This window comes from Temnothorax americanus, unplaced genomic scaffold, assembly GCF_048541705.1.
Source record: "Temnothorax americanus isolate GAGA-0224 unplaced genomic scaffold, ASM4854170v1 Scaffold32, whole genome shotgun sequence".
Taxonomy (NCBI): Eukaryota; Metazoa; Arthropoda; class Insecta; order Hymenoptera; family Formicidae; genus Temnothorax; species Temnothorax americanus.
Genome location: NW_027509464.1, coordinates 1,674,416 through 1,695,560, shown reverse-complemented (window position 1 = coordinate 1,695,560; position 21,145 = coordinate 1,674,416). Strand labels below are relative to the sequence as shown.

General features: G+C 43.6%; 1 protein-coding gene across 3 annotated transcripts in view; it reads right to left on the bottom strand.

The window, feature by feature from the left end:
* LOC143901149 (uncharacterized) overlaps positions 1 to 21,145 on the bottom strand; it is a 97,370-nt gene that overhangs the window by 27,724 nt on the left and 48,501 nt on the right. Inside the window, exon 6 of one of the 3 annotated variants that reach the window (XR_013258001.1) lies at positions 20,190 to 20,560. The exons of the other annotated variants lie outside the window; for them this stretch is intronic. The gene's annotated coding sequence lies outside the window, so the exon portion shown is untranslated. Of the gene's footprint in view, positions 1 to 20,189; positions 20,561 to 21,145 lie in introns of those variants that run through there. 3 annotated transcript variants of the gene reach the window in all.

Here is a 21,145-nt window from a genome sequence, read left to right as displayed (position 1 = left end):
GAGGGGTGGAAAAGGAAGGGGCGAGGGACGAGAGGCGCGCCAGCCACGTGACATTCTCGATTGAAGGGGTAGGCGAGGGGCGGGCGCGTAGTTCTTGCACTCTTTTATGGAAATTAAGGACGTGATTTCGGATTTCCACGAGTACAAGTTTCATCCTTCTCCTCCATTCGCCTCCTTACCGTCCTGCTCGTTGTCGTGTTCTGAGGCAGCTTCGTGACTCGAGCGTGGTACCCCTTATTTTTAGATTCCGTGCAACGCACACGTATATAACATTGTATGAATACGGTATCGCGGTAGACTTCGCAAAATCAGTATCGACGACCACGTTTATAGGTTCTATATATTCAATGTATGGGCTATCATGCGCTTTTTCCTCTCGTTCCTTGAACTTCTTCGAGTCCATTCTCTTCAACGAAAATTCCATTGAATCCTTCGTTGTGCTTATTCTGAATTGTAAGAGTTTTAAATCATGCTCTCCAATATTTACATCACCATTTGCGATGTGTGCGTATAACGAAAGTGTTACAGGACGAACTTCGTCCTGCGCCTGCACACACTCGTCTGCATTTTGCATCACACGTCACGGCGAGAAGCGTGCGCGTTCCGCGTAGCTCACATTCGCGATTCGAAACGCTGAACTCGATCGAAACACGCCATATCTAAATATGAACCAATTTCCTTCGAAGCTTAGCACCTTAAGCGTATCAACGAAACGCGTATCGGACACGTATATACCAGTGCCAATTTAATTAGACGTTTTCCTTCCATTCGGCAAGGAAGCGCTCGGCCGTTGAACCGCAGAATGCCGGTTTTAGAAGCGGAACGAAAGTTAGGAAATATATAATAATAACCGAAAGTTGAATGCAAGTTCATTTGGTGGAAACTGCTTCAACCTGCGCATGCAACAGCGATTATTACAGTATGCCACGTCTATTCCGCCGATGCGAAGTGGTTCGGAAGTTAACGTCTACTCTCTTCCCGCTTCTTCGAAGTCTTGAGAAGAAATGATTATTAGTGATACAAAACGTGCAGGAGTACGATCGAAATAAAATCGATAAAAGACGCTTAATTATAATTAATAACTTTTACTTTCGATCAATTTTTTTTCTGACGAGTATTTATTCTTTAGAAACCAAACGCTTTTTTTCACGAGCTTTCGTGAATACCGCGGCATTGTACTTATATTTACATATACACGGGAGAGTTCTACGGAAACTGTTATTTCGTTTTATATAACGTATAATATAATAGTTATTACCGATGTCGACTCTCATGTTTAAAACTTATTCTCACGCGAATATCCGGCAAATGCAGGAGAACCTAAAACTTTTGTAAACGCGTAAACGTATAGCTTTATAAAGCTCTTTCGCAATTGAATTATGACATCTTGTTGTGCTCTAAAAAAGAAACGGATTTGATCCGTTAAATTTTAGTCAAGAAATTACAGATTTAATTTTTAAATTAGCTATCGCTACTATAATTCTATTACGATCTTTAATAGATTAAGGAAAGGTCGTTCTGGAAATTATCGAATTAAGGGGTCATAAAAATTAACCGACATATATAACATGGGATCGATGTCGATTGGACCAGATAACGCGCAGCTGGCCGCAACCGCGTCGTCAAAAATGCGGCCTTGGTGTGGATCAATTCGTCGTAAACGGAGGGCCTTAATTCGCGGGAAGACTCATGAAAATAGAAAGATGGATAGTCTCGGGCGATAGAGAGGGACCAAGAGGTCACGTAGATCGTTCGAAAAAGATAATCGGAGGGAAGGCAGCGACGTTAAAACTTATCGGCGCCTTCCTTTATGCCTGCCGCCGATAGATGAGACCGGAACGGCGTGAGAAGAGACGAAGGTAGGATCGGGGAAACCATCTAACACCCCCGTGATCGGCGGCCCACGCGGAGGCTGGGGGGGATGAATAGCAGTGGACCGGGGAAGGGATAGCGAGGGGGGAGGCCCGATCATGCCTCCACAGCGCCCCGAGGAATTATGGATACCATTATACGAGAAAGATTAGAGGTCCTCGTAATATTTTTATTACCTCATCTCACACGTGCGTTAGTCGTCGGGCGAGGTGCACACAGGCAAATCGGCACGTGCACGGACGAGACACAAATTGACGCGCGCGGTAGATCGCGACTTGAGAGATGGAGGTGGCGCGGTCCCGCATTAAGAAGAGATCATGGACGGTGAAAGAGACTATATACGGATCGTAGAGTGGAATTTGAGCAGCGTGGGAATTCGGTCTTGTTAGAGCCTGTTGTTGGAAACAACGTTGTTGTTGGTTAACCCGCGGCTTCATTTTAATATGCAAATTTTCATATTATTTAATCACTCTCGAATAATTGCGAAATTCTCGAAAAGAGCCTTCTGAGATCTCGTTTGCGCGGAAATAATGATAGAAAACAATTTTAACTCGTTCGTTGTCGACGTAAATACCTATAGCTTTAAGAGACGTCGCGAATCGTGAAACGAATGCCAATCACATTATGATTCGCAGTAAGGACGTAATATTGACATATAGCATTCGGGTGATGAGTTTAAAAGCCGAATAGCGCGAGTGCTGCGCGTAATTGTACGCTTTTCCGGTTTCGGTATTTATTACGCCTGTCTGTTCGTCGAAGCCCTTGAAACAGTGGGCGATTATTAATTTGCTTAACAGAGCGCATGCAGCCGCACAACTGATGATCGCGTTGCAATAGCGCGCTAATAAAACGCATTTACGATTTAATTTACGCCGATGGATATTATGCAGTTTTAACTACAAATTACAACGTTTACGTGTCGTTACATGATGAGACCGGTATTTCACCGAATTATTTTATTCAACGTCCCACTTCCCCGAGCGACCGCGATTTATACTGAAAATCAAGGAATGCGATTAAATTGCAGATTCGCATCCCAATGTATAATGATCGAATTTTTCCCCGATGACCGACGGAAAGTCTGCCCTGTCGATTAAATGGAAATATGTCATTACGAATCATAAATTTAAAATCCACCTCGTCGCGGGATTGCACCTCGCTATTACCGCGGAACGAGTAAAAATGCAAATCCGCTGTATTTTTCCGATTCGTCGCCGGTGATGTAGCATAATAAAGGTGTGATTCTCAGTCATCCCTTGGAATTCCTTACGGCCATTGCGACACCCTCGCACGAACGCACCGAGACACCAAATCGTTTCCATTCGATGACGAGGAATCGGCTTACTCTCCCGTACAATGGCGGGCGGCGAAACGATTTTCCCCGGAATCGTGAAAAGGAGCAAGCCTCCATAACGGACTTACCACATCCGAACAATCTGACGGCGGTTTGAAAGGTTTTATATCCTTTTCATCGTTCTGCTGCACCTGATACCCGTGTCATACCCCGCGAATTTTACATCACGACGACCTCGCTCAGCTGCATACATAATTGCCACCGCGGTCAGTGCTTTCCTTTAAAACGCATAGCACGATAGCTGCATTTCCCTCTAATCCGCTCCTTAACGTGGAATAAAAATCTGTCGTGACATTTAAGCAGTAATTTTGTATTTCTTTCTTTAACCCTTCGCAGAACAAGTGGGACTTTAAAGACCCGGTCGATATTTCAGTTTTGAATTTTTTGGAGACTTTACGGGCTCATAAAAAAAAAAAAACCTAAACAAGAATCAGGCATATATAACGATATAAATAGATTCTTAAAGCCTTCGAAAGTATATTTCAATTTTTTCAGATTTTTTATGGCAGTATTGCAGCTTGAAAATGTTAACTGGCCTAAAAGACCCACATGTTCGATGGAAGCAGCAAAATAACACTTTTTCTGCGAAGGGTTAATATATTCCGTAATTGTCACGCGAATCATCATTTGATCTCTGATACTTTATTTGTTGTTATTGCTGATTTCCGATCAGCGCTATATTGTGCATAACTTTCTGATTATTCTCACATAATCTTGCACGGCACTTAATGCCAAAAACCGAATCGGGAACGTTCAACGAAGCTGATAATACGACCGATTCGAATCTGACCTAACGTGGCGGCAATAATAGCCCCTTGATGTAGCCTTTGTGCATATCGCTCGTGAACTAATTATCGTTGTCCGTGTCACATTTGTCACTTGAGCTGATTTAATAAAGTAGATGACGGTATGGAACACGAACTAATTGACACGATAGAAAACTATCGACGCCACGTCAAACCTAAACGCGTGAAGAATTGTTTTCAAATTTATCCGCATTTTCTTGCCACACATCCGACCGATTGTAAAAGTGATACACTCCCATTTAAACGGCTCGTTGGTTTTTACGAGCTCGTCGATTACGCTCCCGAAAAAGCGATCGCCAGGCTTTCAAAATTGCAGCGATACTCGATGCGCCGCTATCATACTTGTAATTTGTATACACAGTTGCGTGGAATGTACACAATCAGTAATTACCAACGTAATTAATTACAGGCTTAATTGGCCGAGCATCTCTCCAAGGAGACGGAGATACAATGGGAGCGACAACAGAGCGGACAATAGAACGATTATAGAATTACACGGTAGGTCTTACGTGCGCGATGATAATACGTGCGTCTCATTTTACTCGTTAACAATGTAATTCGCGAATTTCAAAATAGAAAATGTATCTAAAAAAAGAATATCGAGAGACGCGATCCGAGATGTTCATGAGTCCAAACAGAAATCGATGGAAAAGGGAAGCGCTCGGGAAGGCGCGACTTTCATGAAATAGAAAAGCAAGCAAAACACTCGAAAGTTCTGCAAAACACGTGCCCGAACGTGGACCGCGTGAGGATAAGCCCGCGGGCGAGGTAGAAAATGAAGGAACTTACGACGAGAAATTTCAAATTCATTTCCGCCCCTTACGATTCGCGCCCGTCTGTTCCTGGCCCTCTATTCTCTCCCCCGCACGGCAAACTTTACGGTATCACGCTGGAGCTGCCCACTTTGTTTCCTCGCAACCTACGTTCATGTGAATATTTTATAAAAATGAGAAGAGTGCCGCCGGCTGGACGATATTACGTTTGCCGTTTCATCGCCACGTGACACGCGACACACGCAGACCCTTCGCAAAATTACCATCAGAATCTGTCTGCGAATGCACGAAGTTCCGTTACGAAAAATTTACATACGCTAAAGAAATAGATTCGATTTAACTTTTCAGAAACCTACCTAAATTTTTGACAGGTAACTTTGCGATCTCTGATCGGCAGATAATAATATATAACGCAAATGCAAATCTAAAGATTTCTAGCGTGAAATAAGATATCTAATAACATAATCTTCTCTATATTCATGCAATGTTGGAGCCCGATATCGATCCGCAGTTCTCGCGGAGGGCACATTTGACGGTGGCTCGTTTGCATAACTGCGTTAAAGGGAGTATATTTTATTCCGGTCGTGGGGGAAAAATAATGCGCGCGGATACCCCCGAGGCAGCCGGGGCCCGGTCGGTTCTAATCTAAATAATCAGAAATATTCTAACATTATTGAATTTACCGCCACCGGAGCTTCCGGAAGGTAGACTTCGCAACCGCCGCCGCGGCAACATCGATAAAAGTGGAACAAACTTAACTTTCACCCCCGCCTGTTCTCGCTACATGCGCGCTCGATGCATCACGGCTTGCATGCCTCGCTGATTCTGTTACGGTCCTTTTTTTTGTCCTGCTATAAGGAAGGAGCAAACTCTATTTACTCTTCATTACGGCCTAATGAGCGATACATTAACGAATTTCAACATGAGAGAAACGAAATATTGTTTATACTTATGGGCCTGAAAATTAGGTGGAACGACCCGATCGCGAATACAACGGGGCAACAATACTTTTTGCAATTACGTAAAGTTGTGTACGCGGAATGTAATTTGTGCTGCTTCGACAAAATCAAATATATCGTATCTGTTAAATCGTTAAAAGCATCGTATGCGTTATAGACGCACGCGTTAATTTGAAATATGCTTATCTGACAATGCTCTGTATTTACGCAAAATTCCGTGGATTCGCGCGGCGGACGTTATTCTTTGCGTATATATACGAACTGTGTCGTACGCATGTAGCACTAAGCGCTCAGTGAGCCCGAAACAGATAATCCGGAATACCTACCAAATAATTTCATTAACTATCCGGGAGAGCTGTGTGCTTGGCGGAACACATCGCAGATAGCGACAGTTTTAATAATCATCTGTTCATTAACTTCGTAATTCAAAGCTTAATAACTCACCTGTACGTTTGCGCAATTACAAACTGTGTCACAGAGAGAAACTGCCGTTGTTTAATGAGTCCCTTTAATCGCAAATGAAAAAAGGGGATTCTCGTTGCCGCGCGCGGGCAGAATTTTACGAGGTGTTGATAAAATTTCAAAATATTTGTAATGAATACAAAAAGGGACGATTAAAACTTTCGACCGAGCGTATTTGTAATATTTATGTATCCGGTACAATTCCGTTAAATGCGGGTGAAATTGAAACGTTTTTCCCCCGCAACGACGACAATGTCATTTTAAGCGCTCGGCTATATGAAAGCGGACGATAAATTTCTGCCTGACATCAGGGAGATTAAGTTCCATTTTTATTTTAACATAAGCCGAATGAGATCTTTGACAGGCCGGTACCGTTTTCGATTCCGTTCACGTTCGACGGCTGCATAAATTGTTTGATACCCAGACTTGTCACAAAACCGGAACATGTTTACGGCCATCAGTCCGACTAAGGTTTGATGAATGTGCTCAATTTTATCTCCACCACATGACCAATCATATTGATTGTGAACGCTACATTGATTGGCAAGCGAGATTCCAGTTGCGCGCCGCCGTTCCCCGCTTTCGCTGCTTCTCCAACAAACAATAGCTACAAATATCGCTATATATCAGCTTTCGTGATATATGTAAGTGTACACGCGAACGTTATTCTATACGTTACGCCGATTATTACAAAAAGTTTAATGGAAGATTTTAATACAGATTATGTATTTAGAGATATACATAAGCAAAATAACGGATGTGAAAATCAAATCAAGCTAAAATTCAACAACGTATCGTTGAAAAATGGTGTATTATTTGGCAGGAGGTGATAATGCCAATTTTTACAGCGCGCCGCATTAACACATACCAAGGGTGGAAGCTACACACGCATGTTACGCGTTCGCTACCCAAACGAGGAAGGCATAAATTACGAATCGAATTCTCGCTCCCGCCTCGTGCTTAAGGAAGGTAATGGAAATTTAATGTACTCTCCGCGCCGACAATAATAAATAACACGGTGATAAGGCGCGCGATAAGGGCCGCCAATGAGCGGTGGCGCCCTTTAGGTTAAAAGGATGAAGACCACAGCGAGGTGGATCCTGCGGAAGGGAGGTAGAGCGAGCTGGTGGAAATCACCAGCGGGAAATGCGGTTTTTCTTCGTCGCGCGTTCCGTTCGATGCATTGGCTTCTCTCCCGAATGACAAACCGAGATAACTCGAATAAATGTAAAAGCGAGTGCCCGAGTTTTCTCTAAGTGAAAATCGATGGGGTTTTATTGTGTGTTCTAGAGGGGGGAGAGCGTTCCGGGGCCGCAATTCGCGCGGCCCTTACTTCACCCCTTTTCCCGGGGCGCTCGGCAGCAAGTCCTTCTCCGCCTCCTTCTCTTCCCGTCTCGTATATATACGCCGCTTTCTTATCCGAGAATGCCGCCTTTGTGTCCAGACCTTCGTCGTGCTTTAGAACGATCGAAACCCTATATAACGGCACCGGCTAGTTTATTATACGGTGCACCCCGAGCCCGTATTTGCGTGATACAAACGAGTAATACGAGGCATTTCGCCCCTCTCCCGAAACTTCGGTAACTCCTTCGAGCAAATTTTCTCGGGGCTAATTAAAAAGCGCGAGATCCTCCTTACTTACCTATTTCTTCGAAACTTAATCTTTTGATTTTCGATATTAAATTGTGCGATGCAAAATAACGGTGATACGAGGTATTTTGTAAGGTTTGCATTAAACTTCGGGAGAACTTTACGATAACTTTAGAGCCAACCTTGACGTTGCGAAAATTTCTATCCGTGATATAATTCCAGAGTTCTCTACCTGAGGAGGAAAATTATATATATTTATGTATAAGAAGATATTCAAATTATACATTATTCAGCTCGAGATCTCTAATGTATAGAACTATGATATCGAATATAGAAGATATTTTGCCACTGCCAGTAATGGTTTGCAATTTTTTAAAAATGTTAAAAAAATATTACAATTATATCTTTAATATATAATATAATAGTATATTTATAGTATCTTTTAATACAATTTGCTAGAGCTAGAAGACATTCTAAAATGTCATGTAAACTTTTATATATTCTGTGGGTAACCAAGAGGTATACTGTTGCGGCAAAAATCGGACGAAATCGGAACTCATTGACGAGAAGTCTAATAATGTCCACGCGCCGTAAAACTATTTATTGACCGAAAAAGATAGGACAATAAAAGGAGTGTAACAAAACGCGCGATTGCGGATCTGGCTTCTCGAAATATTGGAACGTCCGGATATTTTTCCGACTAAGGAAGTTCATGAAGAAGAGGAGAAAAAAAAGAGGAAGGAAGCGGAACGCCCTTCCGGCCCGTAAAAATTTTACGATGGCCGCGTTGTTTCGTGTATTGGTCTTTATTTACCCGTAAAAGTTTCATGGTGTTATCACACTTCGCTGCTTGCCGAAGCGGGACGACCTGTGTGTGTGTCATTGGGGAAGCGCCGGGCTTCGAGCCGCTTTTACGAACCAACGCAGTTTTTCCTTCCTGAAAAAAGTCCTAAAGCTTCGGCCATTCGATGGCCGAAGTTCTCTTATCGCCATTCAACCGCGCGGAGCGTATTTGCACCGACGCGCCGGATAATTTAAAATTACCTTTAAAGCCGCTCGTCCCACGGTCAAGCTAATCGATCTCGTTCGAGGCTAATTTTCTCCCGGTTGCGAGCGGGGTTGCGATCGCGGCGCTAATAAGTGGCCGTCCAAGCGCCATCGAAAGGAGCACATATAGAGCCGTATTTCGTGGAGTGGCCGCGTGAAATATGAGATAGAAATCTCTCAAATACCGAGATGTAACTGATATCTCTCGGGACAATTGTGGAAATCGCCAAATCGCGAATGTACATAGCAGTCGCTCGTGCAAAGTGCAAATATGCGGATAATGTATATATTTCTGGCTTTTCTGAATATATATCGCGGCAAAATGAATTTCCGATATCGCAGGCCTGAGGAGGCATCATCGCGAGAGCAAGGGCGACAAATCCAGCGCCTCTCATTTATACGCCTTTCCTCGCCGCGCGTCATTACCCCGTTCGCGGGTCCGCGCGCGCCTCGCGAAACTTCGGCTTCCGGTTAACGAACAAAAACTCTGCGCGGATATACGTGCTCTCGAGGCTCCTCCGCGCGAGGCGCCGGCCATATATCTCCGCACGTTATAGCGGTCCCACGGTACCACCGCATGCGGCATGGCGAGTGTACCGCGCGCATGGGCGCGCTCGCTCTCTCGCGCCCGCGATAAAATACTTCTTCCTTAGTTCATCAATTTCGTATAAAGCGCGCGGAAGTTTCGGACGGGAAAAAGGTAACGGCGAAACTTCCGTAAAGCGCGGCCGTCAACGGATCGAGATGAAATATTCCGCGGGAGCATCGGCGAACGACAATGCGGACGAAATTTTTTTTTCACCCACAATACGCACGAACGGTGAAACGTATTTATATGCCGGTACGCGTTCATATGTAAATCACGATTCTCCGCTGAAGGAAACAACTTTCGGGAACACTGTGGCACCGCGCGCTCGCGCATATACTTTCCCCGAGAAAGTCCGCCGCTCTGCAGGTGGCTGCGTCTGTGCCGGTCGCGCGACGAAAGCCATTGTATAGTAATAATCAAATAAAGTCCGAATAGCGTAAGTAGAATCTTGTCATACCGATGCTGCCGAGGACGGAACACAGTTTCGCTGTTACGGTAATGAAGTCTCCGCGCGGTAATGAAGCAAAGACGAAATCACGTCGCGCCTAGAGTTCCAGACACGGACGTGTCCTTATTGTGCTTGTTACAATACACGGGGGCCACCCCTTTCGTTGAAAGGGGCGCGATAAATCGCTTGCAGTATTCGTTCTTACGTGACCCAATTGTGTGCGTACGTGCGTCTGACCCGGGGATAATAATTTTATTAATACCGTTAAGGTATCGCTTTGTCCCTCTGCGTGCGAGCTGACGATTTATTCCGTGGCTATTGTACGCCTCCTCCTCTGCCCCCGGGCTTGTTTTTATTCTCCGCAATGGTGGTGCGGCCGGCCGAAAATTTCGCTCGGACACGTAGTATACTTTCCTTAATAGGGCACAATTTCCCTCGATGGAGCGAAGCGTTTCATAATTGACGAGTACTCGCACTTTAACCTTCGTTACCCTTCGTTCCCCTTTCCTCTCTCGCTCCCTCGTTCTCTCTTCTCTTTCTATCGCTTTTCTGCCTCGTCACTCAAACTAATACGTACACGCGCTGACGCTCCGTCCGTTCCTGGTAGCAGTTTGGAAAATCCAAAAAGTCACGTTTCCGGCATGATAATCAAGCGGCACTTATTATCGCGCGTTTTAATTGTATATAGCGAAAAAACGTTTGCACCGCGTCGCAGATACCGTCATGTTTCGTAACTGGTGATATTTTGCGTTTTTATTGCTTACAAGAGTTTGTACATATACAGGGTGTCCCCGTATTAAACACGTATCTCCACGTATCGAAAAAGATACGAAATGTTATCTGTTTTTTTTTCTCCACATATTACTAACCGTGTGGAATATCTACAGTGATGTCGGAGAACCTTGGTTAGGTGCTTAACACTATACCGTATTAATTGTGTTCATTAGATTAAGTAACGTAGAGTCGCGCGCGGAAACGGGCAAGTCGCTCTTTAAAATTGCAACGAGGCAGACGAGCAAGTATCAGCGAGCTCATTCAAATTGGACGATATATGAGCCGCATAATGCGAGCGCTGCTACTCTGCAAAATTCTAAATTTATGCCTGTGGAAAAATTTACTACGCCCTTTACGCGTCGTAAATGCAGGTGGAAGTAGGACATGGTTACCGCCTTTTAATCAAGCACACGATTTTTATAACTTTATATACGACCGGTTTTTTTTTATAAATAAACGCGAAACACATCGGGTACAAATATGGTCACTGCGTTTTATAAATTTATATACAAAAATAGCAAAGCTCTCAAATACTTTCGTATACCTTTATGGGTATTATGTTTCCAATTAATTTGCGCAACATATATGGCTCGTAAAATTTCAAAACGCAGCCATTTCCGTTAAATAAATCATCCGGGATTTTACAGTAAGACTTCTGACGATTTAATTGATTTTTGCTTCGTACATATCGACTGTGCCCGGTCATATACAGGCCGAGAAATAAGTAATGTAAGTATATCGAAGCGCAAAAGGGCGAAGGTGAGAAGGGAGAAGCGCGACGCAAATACAAGGCAATCTATCGGGCGCGCGTTCGCGCGCGGATACGTGTAAAACAATCGTACTTGCATCAAGATCCTCGTCCAGCGTACATCAGCCTGTATACATGATTCAACGGCGCCCCGTTCATAATTCAGAAATATCCGTCCGGCGGAACGCCGGCCAGCCGCTGGTTTAAAACCGTCGGAAATGTATGCATGTTTTACCAGTAGCGAGGAGTCGGGAGAACGTCAAAAAGAAAGGGCGGCGCCGGGGCATAGAAGATAGATGCGCGCCGGGGTTTCGGTGAAGGAGTATATAACCGGGAGTAAGCATGGGAAAATTGCGGAAAACAGTTGAATGAAAGGCACAATAGAGCCCGTAAGATTTTACCCCGGCGAGATAATCTCCATGATTCGGATTCGTCATGATAATCGTTCGTTATCGATAAAATTGTGCCAAAATTGTATCCTTTAAAAAAGCATCGTCTCTTTTATTACTTTTATATATTTTTTTTTCGTCCGCTGTTTCGCGTTGGATCGCGAATTACGCTACGAGGCGAAAAATATATATATATATATAAAAAACAACGTAAAACCAGAACGGCGAATGTGAAATGTATTGGGGGTGGCATGGCTCGCGCAGGAACAAAGCGGAAGACGGCAAATACACCCACCTCGTCTGGCCCGCGCCCATTATGATCGGATCTCTGATATTCAGTCCGGATACGCAGTAATAGTACTGAAATTTCTGTTATAGACTGTACACGGGGCCGGCAACCTCTCCGCGCGGAATATAAGAGGGTAGGTATAAAGTATCCGGCGCCACGTTTTACGATGTGCTTCCTCCATTTCCGCTCGATCTTTTTCGAATGTTCGGTGCACCGTATAGGGCTGCACTTTGAAGGATCTATTTGTCAAAGTTAGTTTGCGGTAAGCACGCGGCTGTCAAAATAGTTAGCGGCGAACGACTTAAGACCTTAGATCAAAGTCGCTTGATTTCAGGAGCAATCTTTTTCTCGCCCTCCCCGAGTTATGCGACGAGCAACGAATTCTTCAAAATGCATAGCTGCATGTTTATTTACTGGATATTAAGGAAGTTATACATGGGATGGCAATTACACGAGGTATTACAAAATAAGATAGCCCTCAGACTAGCTAATTTAAAACCAGCTTAATGCACGCTATTTACATGATGCGCAGTGCGAAATGCATACGTTAAAGTCGCCTTTAAAATGAAAATTAGTGTATAAGTAGCGGCTTCTGTCATCGTCGCGATAGAAGCCAACGCAAATAAGGGCCCGAGAGAGATACGCGAAGTTATTACGAAGAGTTACTTCACGCGCGAAGTTAGTAAATTCACATTTACATTTCGCTGGATTGAGACTGCGGAATGTGCAGACTACCTCGCCCTCCTTCCTCCCTCCCCGCCTCCCCGATATAGATATATATAAAATAATTATTCAAACGCGATATGGAACTCGCGTTGCAATCTACAAAAGCTTTTCCCTCCCTCAGGACCCAACGCTCGCGTAATCCTTTCTATTCTGTGAACAGTCAGATCTATCGAGAGTCGTAAAATCCATGAACTCCTTTAAGCAGCGCGATATCTCGTAACAACAATTGTTTTACTTTCTCTTCGGGTTGTCCGATAAGCAGATTACTCCGCGATCGATAGTGCTCAGCAATAAAATTAAATGTCCAAACACACGGTACGGCATCCAGCAATTCGATAGTCGCCCCAATTAACTGAAAAAAGATATTGTTACATTATTGACACGCGACGTATCGCAGCATCCCTCTTCCCGGGATGCATCGGTCGATTCGTCGAGCGTGCCAATTAATTTATTGCACTCGTCATCCGTAGGCCAATTTCTGACGATTCACCGTTTTGCTGGTGACTGTACCGTCAGGGACATCCCGAGAACGAAGGGATGACGCGCCGACGGTAAGGAGAGATCGTGCAGGGGTTCGCTCGTCGGAGAGGAGGCGAGGGGGGGGGGGGGTCGGTGACGACCGTCGGTCTCGTCGAGGAGTATCTCCGGCGCCACGGTTACGACGCGCGGCGTCTTTCTGTCTGCATCCCGCTGGAACTGGCGCCAACCGGACTCCCCCGACAGGCGGCGAATACCGGACGGGCAGGGGGTGGTGGTCGGGGGATCTGGACCCGGTCTCCTTCGTCCCCCTCGGGATTCCACGCCGGGCGTACACCCCCGCTGCACTACCCCTCGCACTATACTCCGGCGCGTGTCTGCCATGACCGACGACGTTGCTTTTTACCCTCTTCTGTTCGGCTCGGTTCTCGGTTCCGCTATCCAAACACATCCAGCAAGACAGCAGCCGCCGTCTCTCGTCCCTGGCAAAACAAAAATCTCGAACTCGCGGGCTATATGATCGATCACGCGACGGTTTGAGCTCACTCGACCTTGTTGCGACGTAGAAGAAAAGGAGGAAAGATGAAATTTATAGCATTGAAAGTTTTTGAAACGAAGTCACCTGAAAAGAGCACGAGATATCACGATCCATCTTATTATTTATTATCAAAACTTTAATTATTTACGGTATTTTACATATGATATGATAGCATAATAACGTGGATTATATGAACATACAGATGTTCCTCCCATCCTTTCTTACCTTTCTTCCCTTTCATTTTTACAACTCGTAATTAAAATTCTTTCCACCGCGTCCATTTATATATCATTTCATTTTATTAATATTTGAAAGTTTTAAACCGATCATTGATATTAATGCCTGTTTATTTTTGTCTCATCCCCGTTATTTACAACAATATTTAATCCATTATTAATGATCTTAAGAAACAAATTTAAACATGTGTCAATCTCCTGCATGATTTATAGGGGACGACAAGTATTATTTATTTCCAGCTTCTCCTCTATATGCGCTGAAAGATAATATCATCCTCGTTCCGCGTCACCCTCGCTAGGCGACAGTTTCGGGATCGGGGTCGAAGGGTGCGACCTGCCTTGCGTCTATCGATCGTGAATTTCGTCGAAAGAATCTGTTTACCCGAATTTCTACACCGCCGAAAGGAAATATTCCGTGTACGTGACCGCGTTCACTCGCGGGTCCGCGTTCGATGCTTTCTCGTTCGCGCCCCGCGCTCCGTACACGACGGCGAATATTTCTCCTCTTCCCCCTGCGGCCGTTTCCGTTTGCGGGGTTCGGTGTCGAGGTCGAAAACAGTTTGTGAGACTCGGACAGCGAGCGAAGTTTCCGCGAAAGTTTTGCGCGTCGAAGGACTCGGGACTGCCGCGAGCGAACTACGGATCGCGACGCGAGATTTGGCATATTCGCCATTATAAAGCGCGATATAAACTTTCCAAGTGGATCGGCGCCCGTTTCTCCCCGACCTCCCGTTGTTTATATCCACTTTATTGTTATTTACGTGTGTATGGTCGTCGAAAAAGTGGCGCGGGGGTTTCGACGCGCAAACATTTTCATTCGCAGAAAAGTCGCCATCGGTTTCGCCGTTCGAAAGATATTTCGGAGATTGGGCCAACGCGCTAAGCATGTTTACGTCAATAAGTAAGGTGAAAGAGAAACGTGTTTTCGAGATTTTCCTCCGCAAAGGAAAACTCGCGCGCGAGTCCTTTCCCGGCGCGACGCCGATTCTTCCGATGAAAGATGGCCAAATAGAAAAACATGTTTACCACTTTCCGCAACTTTCACACGCGATATCGGATTATTTCGCCGATATCGACGCCGAGGCGCGGAAGACGATAACGATGAAATTGTTCAGGGATAGGTGCGCCGTATATAAATCGCACGGCGCGACAATTGCGATTGCTCTCACGATCGTTATATCCCCGGCGTGCTCTCCTTTCGATCGCGCGCCGTCTTTTAGCGTGCGATATATAATTCCGGCCGTTCGTTATATACCAGGGAACAGAACGGGCAGATCCGGGGGAAAACGCGTATCGAAGATTAAAAGATATCGTTATGTAGAATTGGATCGCGTGGAAGAGTCAATCTTGCGCTGAATCAGCAAACGAGAGGACCCAGAAACGGAGGCGATCGCAAGATCATCGAACCGAGATCAGCGCGACGAGTTTACGAGCAAAACCAGCCGTGGCGCGAAGTTCATGCACGTGCATACGTGTTCGTGTGCATCAGTGTTGTACCTCGATAGGATACATAAATTAGATGTGTATGTGTGTGCATGTTCTCCGTAGTTACAATGCGGGAATTGCGGTTTACGTAAGGGGACGAAGGGGGGAGAAGGGGAGGCTGCGGAAAGATGGGACGTAGGTACGCGGTAAGATTTAGTATTCGCGGTTTTCATGCCTGGTTTGTACTAATGTCTTGTCGAGATGGTCCTCATACATTCCTAGAATTAATATAATGAATGCTGACAGTGCACGGTGCGAAAGGGCATCTAATGGGTCGCGGCATGGCAAAGTAGGGAGAATAGTAATCTCAGGTTTCTGTACTGATTACGTCAACAATTAGAAGCAGACTTTTGAAACTATTCCTTTATTAAAGTCTCAATTAAAAATGTGATTTATCCCAAATCGAAATTAATAAATAACGGCAAGATAATTCATAATTTGCTTTCCGTATAACGATTTCCTGTAAGCGAAAAATGAAATATATATATATATATATATATAGAGAGAGAGAGAGGGAGAGAGAAACGTCACGGTAATGAATTTAGCTGAATTAGTCACGAAACAGATTTGACAGAGGAATCGAATTTTAACTCTGAATTTTAGAGTTCTGCTAAAAGGGTTATATTTAAAATAGATATAAGTTTGTGTATAAGTCAGTGACAAACGTTTCCGGCGATAATCTCGTCCATCCACTAAAGTTCACGCACTTTTAGACAGCAATGCGACTCCATATATTGCGCGAGCAGTTGTCGAGTTTCATTCTAGCGCACTCGACAATCGTATCCCTCAATAAATCACAAAGGATTCCTCTATTGCGAGAGCTGATCGCTACTTGAGACTGCACTAGTATCAGTCTCCCGCAATCGTGCCATTGTCTATTTAACTATTGGATCGATACGTAAGTAATGAGATACTACCCGTAATGAAGAGTTACACGGCTAATTAACATTCTGCCTTTCAACGAGGCTCATGCGGAGGATTTTATCGATTTATTTAATTTAATGGAACACGCGGTCTGCCACCGCACGATTCGTTTTTTTCCCCTAAAATTCTAAATGAAAATTGCGGCAAGGGTTAATTAAAAATAAAATAATAGTAATATAAAACTGTTTAACGCATAAAAGTGTTAACGTATAGAAATCTTACAAAATGTTGGGTTCACGTGAGAGCTGTTCAAAACTCGGTGCATGCACGAAAGCCACCATTACTTATGCATCAAGCCAACTTCGATATATATAAAATCGGCGAGCAATTAAAATAATGTCGATAGCGGGAACGTAAAGTAACAAGAATGACCGTAAGGCAAACAAGATAAAGCCTTCGTGATGCACGAGAGAGAGAGAGAGAGAGAGAGAGAGAGAGAGAGAGAGAGAGAGAAAGAGAGAGAGAGAGAGGAAGGGGGGTCGAAAGTGAGAAAGGAGGGAGACAGAGGAAGACGGAAAGAGTTGGCTGGCAGGGTGGCCGCACGCTACGATAATATTCCTTGTGCGAATTCCCACGAAACTCGACCCTCCTTATTCGCCTTAGTGAGATGTCAGACTCGAAAACAATGCGGCCCACGTACCGAAGCCGAGGAATCAAATGGCGCTGGAATACTAAACATGCCGGAATACTTACCTCTAAGACCCGCGCCCTCGGCAGGCATGAAGGGGGGGAGAGGGGGGTGGCTTCTCGACCGCTCTCGTGCACGTACGGCCACGTGACTGACTCTCCTCGACCGACGTCCGCGGTACGTGGCAGGATATAAACGCGGTGAAGAAAATGTCCTAATCCCTTAAGTGCTAATCCAACAACGAGCGCAGGCAAATGCAGCCCGGCTGCACGTTTCGGGATAATGTCTGACCTTTCACGGATTTCTGTGGCAGCCTGTCTCGGTACGTAATTTTATTGTGTTCCTTTGACATGACGCAGGAGAAATTTTTTCTTACTTGCTGGATAGTATGATGACTGGATGTAGAAATAAGTAATTATTCGATACTATCAAATGTCTAAGCTGGAGAACGAATTGTCTTTTTTTTCTCATTACTATAGATTATTTAAATTCATTTACACGATTAAAATTTTAATTTTTTTTAGTCTTTAGGATTATTAGAAATTTTAGATAGTAAAGTACTTATGTCTTTCATCGAATTACACTGTTAAATTCGCAGTGTCAAATTACACTCAATTTTTAATTATTCTATATGTTGCCATTACTCTCTCTCTCTCTCTCTCCTACTCGATATATTGTTAATTTAACTAAAAAATGTTAGTTTAATTAAACCAATAAAGGTAAAATAATACTGTTTTTTGTTAAAATAATAAATTTTGGCAACAAACGGTAACTATAAATAACTAAATACTATAACGGTAACTGTAAATAACTATAATTAACTAAAAATAACAAAATATTATTTGACTCAAAGTATTGATTTAAATTTCATCTTTTAATAGTGTACACACTTCTGTGTGTACAAGTTTTCTATTTCCAATAAGTTTTACGTTAATTGTTCGTTCTCTTTATAAAACTAAGAGAAATAAAATATTCAATGTTGAAAAATTTTACAAGGCAACACTAGCATAGGTTTTAACTTTTAAGATACAAAACGGTCGTGTTTGGATTCTGATTGAAAAATATGCGCTCGATGTGGATCAATAGATCCGTTTTCTCTTAGCGAATGTTGCGCGGCTCGGAGCGGCGCGGTGTCTCGAATATGATTGTTTCGTCGAATCTCAACGCCGCGCGCGTACGTTGCACGAACGCACGGCCAATTTACTTGGCAGGCACGTCAAAAAGAGCTCAATTAACGCAAACGCGGCGGGCGTACGTACGCTATCGGTGTCCAGCATGTGAACAAAAATAACGAGTAAAAATAGCATGTCCGATCTTTCCTCGTGGAACCGGACGGACAGATCGGGTGCGCGGAATACAAAAACGCCAAACAGGCCGACAGAATGCAAAAAAAAAAGAGAGAAAGAGGGAGAGAAATGGCGAAAAGAGTGAGAGAAAGAGGGAGGGGGAGGGGAGAATAGGAAGAAAAAGACAGGCAGAACCAGCGAACGCGATGGAAAAAACGTGGGAGTGAAAGGGCTGACGAATAATTAGTTGAGAACTTAGTCGTTATTTCCGTTATTCCATCATTTTCTGCCACTTCTATTTGACGCTGGGGCGGAAAAATCTCGCGGACGATATGCGCGTTCACGGTGGGATTTAATGGGGAGTAGCGCGCGTAGCCGGCCGTCCATTCGCGTTGCGACGAAATATGACAGTAACCAGCGTCAAATAGTGTAACGTCCGGTCCAATTACCGTCCGCTATGCTATGGTTCGTAAAATGTAGTAATTCAATATAGTGTACAAGCGTGTGTTGCGTTTGTCGACGGCGCGCAGATTTCGACGGACGGTCTCTCAGCCCTTTGTATCGTTTTATTCTTTGCGATAAAAATCACTATCTGTGATATGATCTTCAGAATTTTTTATTTAAATTACAACTGACGAAGCTGCGTGCCATCTAACTTTACAAAATTAATGGGGAGGGGGGAGAATCAAAGAATTAGCGAATTAAAGGTTCAAGGACTCGCAAGGCAGTAAATAATTCTATAGGAGGTATATAATAAGCCTCGTCAGTCAGAATGTGAAAAAAATTTGTTTCTCGCGCAAGTATTTTTAACGAATTTACGTCAAGCCGAACTGCTCCAAACTGCTCAAAAGACTCAAAAGAGGTATTTAAAGAAATACGCTAGAGACGACGTGAAAAGAAATCATCCGAGTAAAAAATAGAAAAGAAACGTGATTGAGAGAGAGAGAACTGAGGGGTCAGGCGGGAGGTGTGACGCGCGTGTACCACGGTGGAACGAAAGATAGGAAGAGGCCGAGCCGAGATAACTTGCAAAAATAATAATGGCCGTGAATACCGTATTACTCGTCCGCCGGCGTTCCTTCCCGTTATCGGCTTCCGTGTTCACGAGAAAGAGAGAGAGTAAATAAGTAGAGGGTCATTGCGGAGGTATCTGACAGAAGAGAAGGAGAGATAGGAACGAGGATAGAGAGAGAAGGTTGAGGATGCGAGATAACTTCGTAGAGTTTACCAAGGCGCTATTTACCGTGCGATACACATGAAGTCCCTAAATTCGTAGCACGCGCTCAACCTTTATGACTCAGAGTGTGAGCGGTTGGGAGTTTTATCGACTTGGACGCGATGTCAACAGGTATTTCGTAGTGGCACCTGTCCTGAGCGATTATCTAGAAATAGCGATACTGGCTTGAGTGTGAATTAATTATCCACAACCTGCCCGTTCATAATCAAAGTTAATCCTCCGGTTCTTACCTGTTCTCACTAAATATTCTCTCAAGACAAATGCCGCATAAAAAGTAGTATTTTACCATTTTAATTCACTAATTTGTTAAAAAATTTATTTTAAACAAATATGGATTGTCGTCTCAATAGAGACAATCAATACGGAACGAATCTTTCGGACAGATTTGCTGAAATCTTGAAAAAAAATAATAACATGCCTGAGAATACTGTGCAATTTTATATTTCATCTATTTATGCATCACGGACGAAACCAGTCGGGGGCCGAAATTAATGGCTAAAGTAATTATAATGTCTCACACCTGCATATTATAAATAAAGTTTCTAACGCGAATAAAACATTATCAGATCTACTATATAATTAATGGCTGCAGGTGTACCTGCCATGTTTGAATAATTGAAAATGTAAAATTAAACACGCAGCCTTGCAAGTCATACGATATTTATGATAACACGTTCATTTAATTTAATCTTGTTAATTCTTGCATTTCACGACGCCACTCGCGGACATTCTCGTGGTAAAACAATTTTATGCTCTACAATCTTTTTGGCACCGGCGCTGTTGTCCCTGGTAGCGCCAAATGTTCCACGGGACTATCGAGAGTGGATTTTGCCCGAGGGATCGTAGCCTCGTGATGTCGCCGTCGCAACAATTTCTGATAAATACTACAAGCGTCGCGGCTGACGCGACTCGAAGATAGTTCACTGGAAGGATAAAAATGGGATAGATAAAGGCGGAAGCTTTCACGGCGTAAGTGCGAGCTCTTAGAAAATCGAGTGACTAGCTTCTTGTCGGCAATTGTTACACCGCAATGTAGCGCGCGTTGAGATTTATTTAGAACTAGCGGTTTTTAATCGAATGTGTTATTTGATACATAAAGTATTGAACGCATAGAAAAAGGGGCATAGAGCCACAACAGAGTATTCATGTCGTAATCTTTAATTACAATGATACTTTAACATATACGTTTCAGTCTGTCATCAGACCATCTTCAGTGCGTAATAAGTTAAAATACATAAGAAAATATATAAGGTAAACAAAAAGATAAAAGTAAAAACGCAACACGCAATTCAAATCGTTATTATTCAATTGCAATTAATTCGTTTGTCGTTGTTTGAACGTATAACATTATATAAGTGACAATTTTGCAATATGACTGTCGACATGAAACTCCGTAAAGCCTATATCAAACTACGGATTGGGATTGAGATTGGATTATAATTGACCAATCAGAGCAAAGTTCACTAAACTTGAGATTAGTTTTCTCTATTCTATAATTGATTAAATTT